Below are 10603 nucleotides of genomic sequence, written 5' to 3' on the forward strand. Positions count from 1 at the left end.
AGCAACAATACCAGATCCTTAACCCACTGAGCCACCTGGAAAATGTTCCTTTGTAATTGTGCTGGGGTTTTTTATTGTTTTTGTAGTAATTAAGCCTTACTTATTCCTACTTCCTTTCTAAGTACCTGTTTGGAGTAGTCTCCCCAATTTTAGAAAGATAGACTATTTAAAATACTGTTTTTCCGGGCTATAGAAAAACCTACATTAGGGTAGCATTGTGCAGCAAAACTACTTATTCAGGCCAAGTGGGAAATGAATGTGTGCAGTGTGTTCCTGTTATCTGCTGATAATTGTTACTGAGTAAATGATTTAATGATGTTTCTAAAAGTCTTAACATGTTTTTTTTTACTATTCAGAAACATTTCATTGGAAATGCCAAATTCTGCTCCAATTTAAATTATGTTTAGATTAATATGGGAGGGGGTGTGTAAGATATACAAACATACATACATATATACAACTCCCGTGGCTTAGGTATACCTTCCAGAGTAGTGGCATAATGAATCTATTTTCATTTCCTGCCCTCCTCTCCCCAATCTCCTCCTTTTCCTCTAACCTAGGCTCCCAAGGGCAAAGAAATTTACAAGTAACAAAATCAGTTTTTCTTCTCTCTACCCCTCAAGTCCCCCCAGCCCCTATCAAATTTGGATAGCTTCTTCCTAGACTCTTTATATGTAACTATCTTTAAGATATTGTGTCTATATATAATACACACATGCATGCTTTGCCTGCATAAGATACTTCTTCTGTAACTGTTCTTTATTGGGAAAATACTCCCCTCTCTCCATTATAACATAGGATCCAAATATAAACTATCCTACTTCCTTAGAGCGATTGATTTAGGACAGCTACCTAACCAAAGCTGGGCCAATCCTAGTTTCTCATCTTTTCTGGCCACAATGATTACAACAGCAATAGAGACATGACTTAAATTAAGCCAGTCTCTTCCCAGGGTTTTTCAAGATGAAATTAAGGTAAATTAAGCTAGGAAGATACAAGCCCAGGAGATGCTGGCACCCAGGAGTTAACCAAACTCAGTGGAAAAAAAGAAGGCTGATGTGGATACTGACATTTCTCTAGTCCCTGAAGCCCAGTGATGACCCTGCCATTCTTGAAATTTGGTTACATGAGCCCATACGTCCTCCTTTGGCCTCTGCATTCATATTGGTTCTTGTCATTTTCAGCAAAAGAAATCAAGATGAGTAGCAGCTGGAATCTCTTTATTATCAGATTATCTCATCTCTTTATGTATAGCATTACAACAAACACATTTCTCATGGTTTTAAAAGCAGGAAGGCCAAGAACATGGTGCCAGCATAGTTGAGCTCTAGTAAAGACCCTCTTCTTCCTGGTTTACAGATAACTGTCTTCTCTTTGTATCATCACTTGGTGGGGAGAGAGAGGGCTACCTCTCTTCCTCTTAGGGGGATTCTAATTCTTTCATGGGGGCTCCACTCACATGACCTAATTAGCTACCAGAGGCCTCATCTCCTAATACCACCCTGTTGGGGGTTCAGATTTCAACAAATGAATTTGGTGGGGTTAGGGGGTATAAACACATATCCCATAACAATATCTAATACCAAAAGTGGGTTCTTTGAAAAGGTAAGATAGACTTTGGTAAAACAGACCTTAAAAGAGATTTTCCATGTTTGTCTATTTTTCCATTTTGCCCTTTTTCTTGATTATATCAGGGCCCTGTGTTGCAAGCAACAGATACCATCTGACTAACTTAAGGAAAAGGAATTTATAGGCAAGATATCTAGGACTCTCAGAACTGGTAGGCAGAAATCAAAGTACTAGAAGGTCAAGGAAGAGGAAACAAGGGGACTATTTGTTAGAGTATTCTGGTCAGGATGATATAATGAATCCTTCCAACATTTATTTTTGTTCCTTGCAAGATCAGCTCAAGGTTTAGAGTCTTTGGAGAAATTGCCCAGTTGGCCAAGATTTGGTCATATACCTACTCCTTTGACTTCTGTACTTGAAGTTTGTACATCTGCAGTTTTCTGGGGGAATGGGTGAATGGTTACCAAGCAACCATAAAAGATATGTTCACTGCAGTTTGCTCTTGACTATTCAATTTTCACACATAAACTATTCCCTTCATACTCATACTTCCAAAAGTAACTTATGCCCGGAGTTCCAGTAGTGGCGCAGTGGAAACGAATCCGACTAGGAACCACGAAGTTGCGGGTTCGATCCCTGGCCTTGCTCAGTAGGTTAAGAATCCGGTGTTGCCCTGAGCTGTGGTGTAGGTTACAGACGTGGCTCAGACCTGGCATTGCTATGGCTGTGGCGTAGGCTGGTGGCAACAGCTCTGCTTAGACCCCTAGCCTGGGAACCTCCATATACTGCAGGTGCGGCTCTATAAGGACAGAAAAGACCAAAAAAAAAAAAAAAGTAACTTACGCCTAACAATGCAACTATCATTTACTGCATCCAAGGCCAGGACTTCAGATTGTGTTCATTCAAGTTTTGCAACATTCTCTTAATATTCTGCAAGTTATTCTAAGTCATCTTAATACAAACAACAGGAAAGACATGGAAATTTGTTAGAATATATGTTGTGTATATGACAGCAAGAAAACAGAAGTTACTGTCTTATTCCCTGGTTGTGAGACCTTCCTTCCTTTGCAGCTGTTCTTTTATCTTTGTTTTGGCTACTATCTTGGCAAGTTAGATTTCTTTCCTAATAGTGTGACCAAATTTATATCCCACAGGTCTAAAGTCTTACTGGTTCTTGCTACCATGTATGGTAGGACAGGAACTCACCCTGGAGAAACCAGTTTTCCCTCTACACTTTTCCCTGCTTGAATTGTGTGGCAGAAACTATCATAAGGGTGAAACATGCCAACTAACTTAGCAACCTTCTTTTTTTTGCCGGATTGCCTGGTGGCATAAAGAATCTAAATTATCATGTGGCTGTTTTGATTCTTGCAATTCTTTTGAACTTCTTACATACTAAAACCTTTAAAAATAGCAGTGTCCAGAGTCAGAGGAACAAACAGCAAAAACTTTGTGAGTGTGTAATTGGGTGTAACATTGAGAAGCCTCAGTTCTTGGACCTATGTATAATAGGAATGAGAGAAATAACATCAAAAGTCAGTTGTTGGATAAAAATAGACACTATATCTGGAAAGACCCCAACTTTAAATGTTGTCTCTTAGCTGGCTTAACAACTAAGTCTTTGGTAGATTATTACAATGTTCAGAAACAGCAGCTGATAAGGCGTAGGTTAACAAAACAAGAATTAAATATATTATCTGACCTCTTTAATGTAGTAAGTTTTTGTCGTTTTGTTTTGTTTTTGCTTTTTAGGACTGCACTCATGGCATATGGGGGTTCCGGGGCTAGGGGTCGAGTCAGAGATTTAGCTGTTGGCCTACACCACAGCCACAGCAACACTAGATCCAAGCTGCATCTGTGACCTACACCACAGCTCATGGCAATGTCCAATCCTTAACCCACTGAGTGAGGCCAGGGATTGAACTCACAACCTCATGGTTACTAGTCAGATTTGATTCTGCTGTGCCACAATAGGAACTCCTGTAGTAAGTTTTTTTGGCCAAAGCAGTGTTGTGTGAGAATTCATGATAACCTACAAACTATTCAGTAAATCCATAAATGGTGATGCTGCTAAAAGTATTACAGACAAGAAAAGCAAATATAAGACCATAATACATATACCAATGAGAACACAACTGCTGAAATGTTATCCCTTCTGATCCAATGAGTTGGCTACCAGGTAGCTGTGCTGACCCCCACCTTAACATATGCCATGAGAAGTGCTCTTGGTAAAGGGGAGGTAGGAGGACAAAGATGGGGAAGGGATGTGACAGTAGCCAGGGAAGACTCCGAAAGTGTAGTTCTTTCTGTAGATTCTATCCTTGCTATCCTGGTACTGTTTATTCTCCCGTTAAACACTGGCTTAACAAAAGATTAACATTTACAGAATATGTTATCTTTTCTACCTGATTATTCAGAGCCACTTTCACTGTGAATGCTTTGCTGTGAGCATTAACATAGCTCAGACATGTTCTCACACTCTGGATCCATTTTAAGAGATCCATCTGCATACCCCTTCCCAATTTTTCTTAAATTGCCACCAATTCTTTTCTAAGCTCCTGACAATCCAGCCAAACTACTAATTCACTTTCCATGAATATGAATAACCTCTATTTCATAGCCTATCTTTTCGGGCCAAAGAGGCAACAAATATGAACTGCTTGAGGTTCTACTCCGTAGGATTTTCCCTCCCTATTCTTCACTGCCACCCATGAGCCACTTCATTTTTGGTTGGTAGTAACAATACACCCAACCAACTCTAAGTCAAGCTTGAATTTTCTTTTCTCAAATCAGTTATCCATAGGAAACTTTCATGAGGCCATAGGTTTTTGTTTTTGTTTTTGTTTTTTTGTCTTTAGGGCCAAACCTGCAACATATGGAGGTTCCCAGGCTAGGAGTGTAATTGGAGCTGTAGCCGCTGGCCTACGCCACAGCCATAGCAATGCCAGATCCGTGCCACGTCTGCAAACTGCACCACAGCTCACGGCAATGCCGGATCCTAAACCCACTGAGCAAGGCCAGGGATCAAACCCACAACCTCATGGTTCCTAGTTGGATTCGTTTCCACTGCGCCACACGGGACCTCCCAAGGTCGTAGTTTTCAGTTGAATGAAAAGAGGCTGCATGACAGGAGAATGCACGCTGGGAATGTGATCACCCTTCCTTTAGGACTGGAATTTTTGAATGATGGAATTCAAAAGATGCACCTATGTCAGTGGTTCTCAGGTGAAGGCAATTTTGCCTTCCAGGGGCAAAATTTAGCAGTTGAACTAAGTATTTAGCAGTTTAGAGACACTTTTCACTGTCATAGTTGGGGGATGCTACTGGTAACAGGTTGATAGAGACAAGGGATTTTTCCCTTCCCGTTGATAGAGACCAACACGAAGTTGGAAGTTATTAGCCAAAGAGGACTTGTGTCTATGCCAGTACTTATGGACCTCTGCTTAGCAAGGTCTGTGACATACACTAGTCATTAATTACTATGATCTGGTATATTAAGATTGCCCGCATGATACTACTTCCAGTCAAAAAATTAAGTTCATTAAAAATTTTCACCCACAAAACGTTTTCTTCCCATCTGCCTTTTTTTGTACTCAAGAGAGGAAAGTTATATAAAATGATGTTATTGTTGAATCGGAAGCTGAGACCACATTTGGCCATTTCAGATTCCTTAAAACCATTGAGCACACAGGCAAAGTGGATGTTAAGGTACAGATGGGAGTGATTGATAATCCACCACTTGGAAATTGAGTTTATTGCTACATAGTGGGAGCCACGAGGAGAATGGACAAAACCCCAAAGTCCCAAGTTACTTCCTTATTATCCTCTCATATTGAATTAGTGGAATATTACACCAGCCTTATACAGGGAGAGCCTCAGATCCCTCAGGAAGGAGGTTTTTGTCACTCTACTGGATAAAAACGCTACACATGTTAAAGAATTCTGGATGAAAGTCAAGGGAACATGAAATAGATAACTGGACAAAATAATAAGGGCTAGGTATTTGGGGTCTCACAACCAGTTTCAAAAGCAGAGCTCGAGCCTCTGGCCATATGCATTTCTTTTTATCTGTGGCATGCTTGTATCTTAACTAACTTTATTTTGTTCCATTGTTTCATTTTTGTTTTCTGTGTTTGTTTGTCTTCTTAGGTCCACTGGCATATGAAAGTTCCCAGGCTAGAGGTCAAATCAGAGTTGCAACTGCTGGCCTATGCCACAGCCACAGCAACGCCAGATCCAAGCCATGCCTATGGCTACACCATATCCAGATCTTTAACCCACTGAGCGAGGCCAGGAATTGAACCCACATCCTCATGGTTTCTAGTTAGGTTTTTTACCACTGAGTCACAGCAGGAACTCCTGTTTCTCTGTTTTATATGAAGTATTTTGGCATTGGCTTACTACAATGAAGTGCATTGGTTGCAGAATATTGTGGTGGGATTACCAAAGAACTGGGGAGGAATGGACATAACCTGAAATACTGGATATGGAACTAAATATAATAACCTATGAGACTTTTGTCTTCCTCTGATGAAGGTGCATTCTCAATTGAATGAGCAATGGTAGTATATTATGTTAGGTGGGATACTTTTTTGAAGTGTAATCATGAGAAATACTGAATATGTGTATACTGGGCAGGAAATGGGGTGGACTTTGGTGGATATTTTTAATAGTCACTTATTGACTAGTAAGTTCCCAAAACCCATTTTTAGTGTGGGAGAATTCCTTGTTATGTGAATGTTCATTGGAAGGCAAGGCTCCACACTGCATTAGACAAGACTGAGTGATTATATATTTTCTTCTCCCAAACTGATTGCTAATATGTAACCTTGATGCCAGCAATATGTATTGCTTTTGCCTGAGTTTTGAGTTGTGAGTGAATGGCACAATAACAGAAAACTTAGAATTCATTCATAGTTGTGCCATACTATGGTATTGGCAAGAGTTTGTAGCAGTGCTCTACTGTGATCAGGCCAGTAATAGAATCCTAATCAGGCTATTTTAATGCATAACTTTAGCTATATGCTACTAAGCTTTCTTTGGTTTTTGTCATTTTATGATCCAGGTTTTCTGGCCTTTCTTTCAATTCTGTGAGCTACTCCCTAACCTTATAAAAAATTATTTTCTTCCTAGCCAGCTAAAACTAGATTCTGATGTTTAAAATCAAGAACTAAGAGTTTGCGGAGTTCCTACGGTGGCACAGTGGGTTAAGAATCCAACTGCAGCAGCTCGGGTCACTGCAGAAATGCAGGTTCAATCCCCAGCCTCACCAGTAGGTTAAAGGATCCAGCACTGCTGTACCTGTGGCGTAGGTCACAGCTGGGGCTCAACCCAGGAACTTTCATGTGTTATGGGTGCGGCCATTACAAAAGAAAGAAAGAAAGAAAGGTAATAGGAATATATACCTATTCTTTAAAATAAAATAAAACCTATTCTTAGGTTTCCTTTAGGTTTAACCATTTGCAGTGCCATTGGACTGAGCAGACAAGTCCAATAATTAAAGAACAACCAGAATGCAACTTATTTAGTGTTCAACTCGGAATCCAAGCCACTTGTGCAACTTAAACCACAGCTCACGGCAACTTCAGATTCTTAATCCACTGAGCGAGGCCAGGGATCAAAGCATCCTCATGGATACTAGTTGGGTTCGTAACTGCTGAGCCACGACAGGAACTCTCAGAGTAAAGTGGTCTTAAATATTGAGTCACTGGGATAAAGACCTGAACTGTGCAAAACTTCAGGTCATTTCTCTGAGTAAAGAGGTACCCAGCAATATAAGATGATTAGTCAAACAACAGTGCTTAGAATGATATTTTTATGTATAATCTGAAAAAGTTGTAGACAACAAAACATCCCAATTTATGACACTAAACTTCCCTAGATCCTGAAATTTGGAAAAACTCTACAAGAATATTCCAGGAAGACACACAAGTGGGCAGGAAAATGACAGACACACTGTACATGGGAGGAAAATCCAAACGTGTACAAAGGAACCTCGAGGAAAAGTATTAAAAGCAAATCGAAATACATTCTTTGAGCTAAAGTTCTGGCCTCTGCTACTCAAGAAAAAGAAGTGTTTCAGGGAGTTCCCGTCGTGGCGCAGTGGTTAACGAATCCGACTAGGAACCATGAGGTTGAGGGTTCGGTCCCTGCCCTTGCTCAGTGGGTTAACGATCCGGCGTTGCCGTGAGCTGTGGTGTAGGTTGCAGACGCGGCTCGGATCCCGCGTTGCTGTGGCTCTGGCGTAGGCCGGTGGCTACAGCTCCGATTCGACCCCTAGCCTGGGAACCTCCATATGCCGCGGGAGTGGCCCAAGAAATAGCAACAACAACAACAATAACAACAACAACAACAACAAAAGACCAAAAAAAAAAAAAAGTGTTTCAAATCCATGCTGAAATGATGGACCAAAGTTGAGTATAAGGAATCCTCAGTTTGAAGTTTAGTAAGTTTGAGTATGTTGTGGGGGCAGGGCAGGGGGAAGTCACTGGTGGTTTATTAAATAACCAAGGAAATGAATAGAATTAAAATGGACATGGGCAAATTCCCAATATATAAAAATGATAAAGCATCCTTACATTTGTAGTGGTGGTGTTAGAAGAAAAAAAATCCTTAGTTCATTGCAAACTTATAATAGTTTCTACCTGTAGATAGTATGGCTTAAAAATCTAGATAGCTTTGGAAAAGGTTTATGAAACAATGGATGATGAATGCTGCAGTTTTTTTAAGGTGGAATGCTTCAATGCTTCAGAGGTACAATTGATTTTGTGGGGAGAAGGATTCTGGAAAGTAAAAGTTATTTTGTGTTATCACTGAGAGAGAGCACTGAACTGAATGAAAATCACTGCCATTTACTGTAAAAGCCTTTTCTTTTCAACCAAACTTAATAAAACGAAGTTTCCTTGCTGCCTCTTCCATCACCATACTCCCTGTTCCTCCCTGTATTTGCAGGAAAATCAGCACTTGTTTTTTAGTTGCTCACATGAAACTAACCCATCCTGGACTCAGTGAACTCACATTTTCCTTCTCTTTAGAGAAGACTGTAAGGCCAGCCACTTGGTGGCTTTGGGTCAGCTCCAGATGGAATGAATATTCAGTTTAGTGCGATATGTTAGGGAAGATATGAATTCCTCACAGCAAGCCAAAGTTAAAACAGAATCCTGACTCCTCCCCATCTGAAACTTTTGTTAAGTGTTGGCTCTGCTGCTGAAAGTTTAGCCTTGTTAAAAAAAGAAAAAAGAAACCTACTGTTTTAAATTCTGTCAGCATAATTTGTATGCCAAAAGATAGGACTTTATATATCTGTATTTTAGCTAGGTACCGGGAAAGTAATTACTATGACTTCTAGGGAAGTTATAATCATTTATAATTCTTAGTGCTGTACAAATATGCCTAAGGTGAGAGTCAGTATGCTGAATCTAAAAATGTAATGAGAGTATAATTTTCCATTTTGCCTTAAATACAACAGGTGCTTACACTGTTGGATGTTACAAGTTCCTATTGATATAAAATAGAGTGCATGACATTTATTCTGTATCAGTTTTTATATAAAATTATACTTTCAGATTGTACAAATTTCCATGTGTATTTGGGTTTAGAAAAACAGAGAGAGAATTATACTTTTAAGTATCATGTAAGATTTCCCGTTGTGGCTCAGTGGTTAACAAACTCGACTAGTGTCCATGAGGAGTCAGGTTCAATCCCCGGCCTCACTCAATGGGTTAAGGATCCAGTGTTGCCGTGAGCTGTGGTGTAGGTCACAGACACAGCTCTGATCCCAGGTTGCTGTGGCTGTGGTGTAAGCTGGCAGCTACATCTCTGATTCTACCCCTAGCCTGGGAACTTCCATATGCCATCTGTGCAGCCCTAAAAAGACAAAAAACAACAACAAAAAAAGTATCATGTAGGCATCCAATAAGAAAACATTTTCTATAATTGATAAATTGTTTTAAACTGAAGGACCTACTGGACTAAATCTCAGAATATGCTTATTAGAAATCTTTTTTTCTTTTTCTTTTTTTTGTCTTTTTGCCATTTCTAGGGCCGCTCCCACGGCATATGGAGGTTCCCAGGCTAGGGGTCGAATCGGAGCTGTAACCACCGGCCTACACTAGAGCCACAGCAATGCGGGATCCGAGCCGCGTCTGCAACCTACACCACAGCTCACGGCAATGCTGGATCCTTAACCCACTGAGCAAGGCCAGGGACCAAACCCGCAACCTCATGGTTCCTAGTCGGATTCGTTAACCACTGTGCCACGACGGGAACTCCTTAAAAATCTTTCTTGATAAACACATTTTTATACGAGCCTAATGGCAGGTAACAGTGGAGACAAACAAAGTGAATCAGAAGTATATTTTGTAAATTGAAATTATTAATAGTTCCTATTCATTTCCCAGTAAGAACTTAATTTTTACCTTATAGAAGTGTCTCAGAGGATCAGTGGGGAAAAAAGCTGATTTTAGTAACACAGACGTTAAAGGGAAAACTAAATAAGCAGATTTTCATAGAGAAAAATCTTTGATAAGAAATTTAAAAAATTTCTAAGTTATTGCTACCCACAACATGCAGATACTCCCCCAATCCAATAATAAAAATCTTAAACTGGAAACTTCTTGGTGTTTAAAAAATATATCTTAAGGATGTAGGTAATATAAAGAATATGATCCCCTCTACCATAGAATACGAATAGAAAAACTAAAGGACCAAATTTGAAAGTATATTATAGCAAAGGTCTTAAAATTGTTCTGTTTATTCATATATTCCTATGTAAATGATTTTTTTTATAATATAAGAAGAAAAGATGTGTAGTAAATGGCTGCCGTTGATACCATGAAGCTCGAGGGTTATTAAGAGTGCTAAAACTGTCACTTAAGACACCCTCCTTCCTGGTTGGGTACCTGAAGGCTTGGTGGGAACAATTCAGTGAGTGACTAATGAACCTCAGTTCAGGAGTATGCATAAAGAACTTTCATTTCCTAATTTCACTTCTAGGGCTCTATCCTAAATAAGTAATATAAAACACAGGAAAATC

Source organism: Phacochoerus africanus, chromosome 3 (genome assembly GCF_016906955.1).
Source record: "Phacochoerus africanus isolate WHEZ1 chromosome 3, ROS_Pafr_v1, whole genome shotgun sequence".
Classification (NCBI taxonomy): domain Eukaryota; kingdom Metazoa; phylum Chordata; class Mammalia; order Artiodactyla; family Suidae; genus Phacochoerus; species Phacochoerus africanus.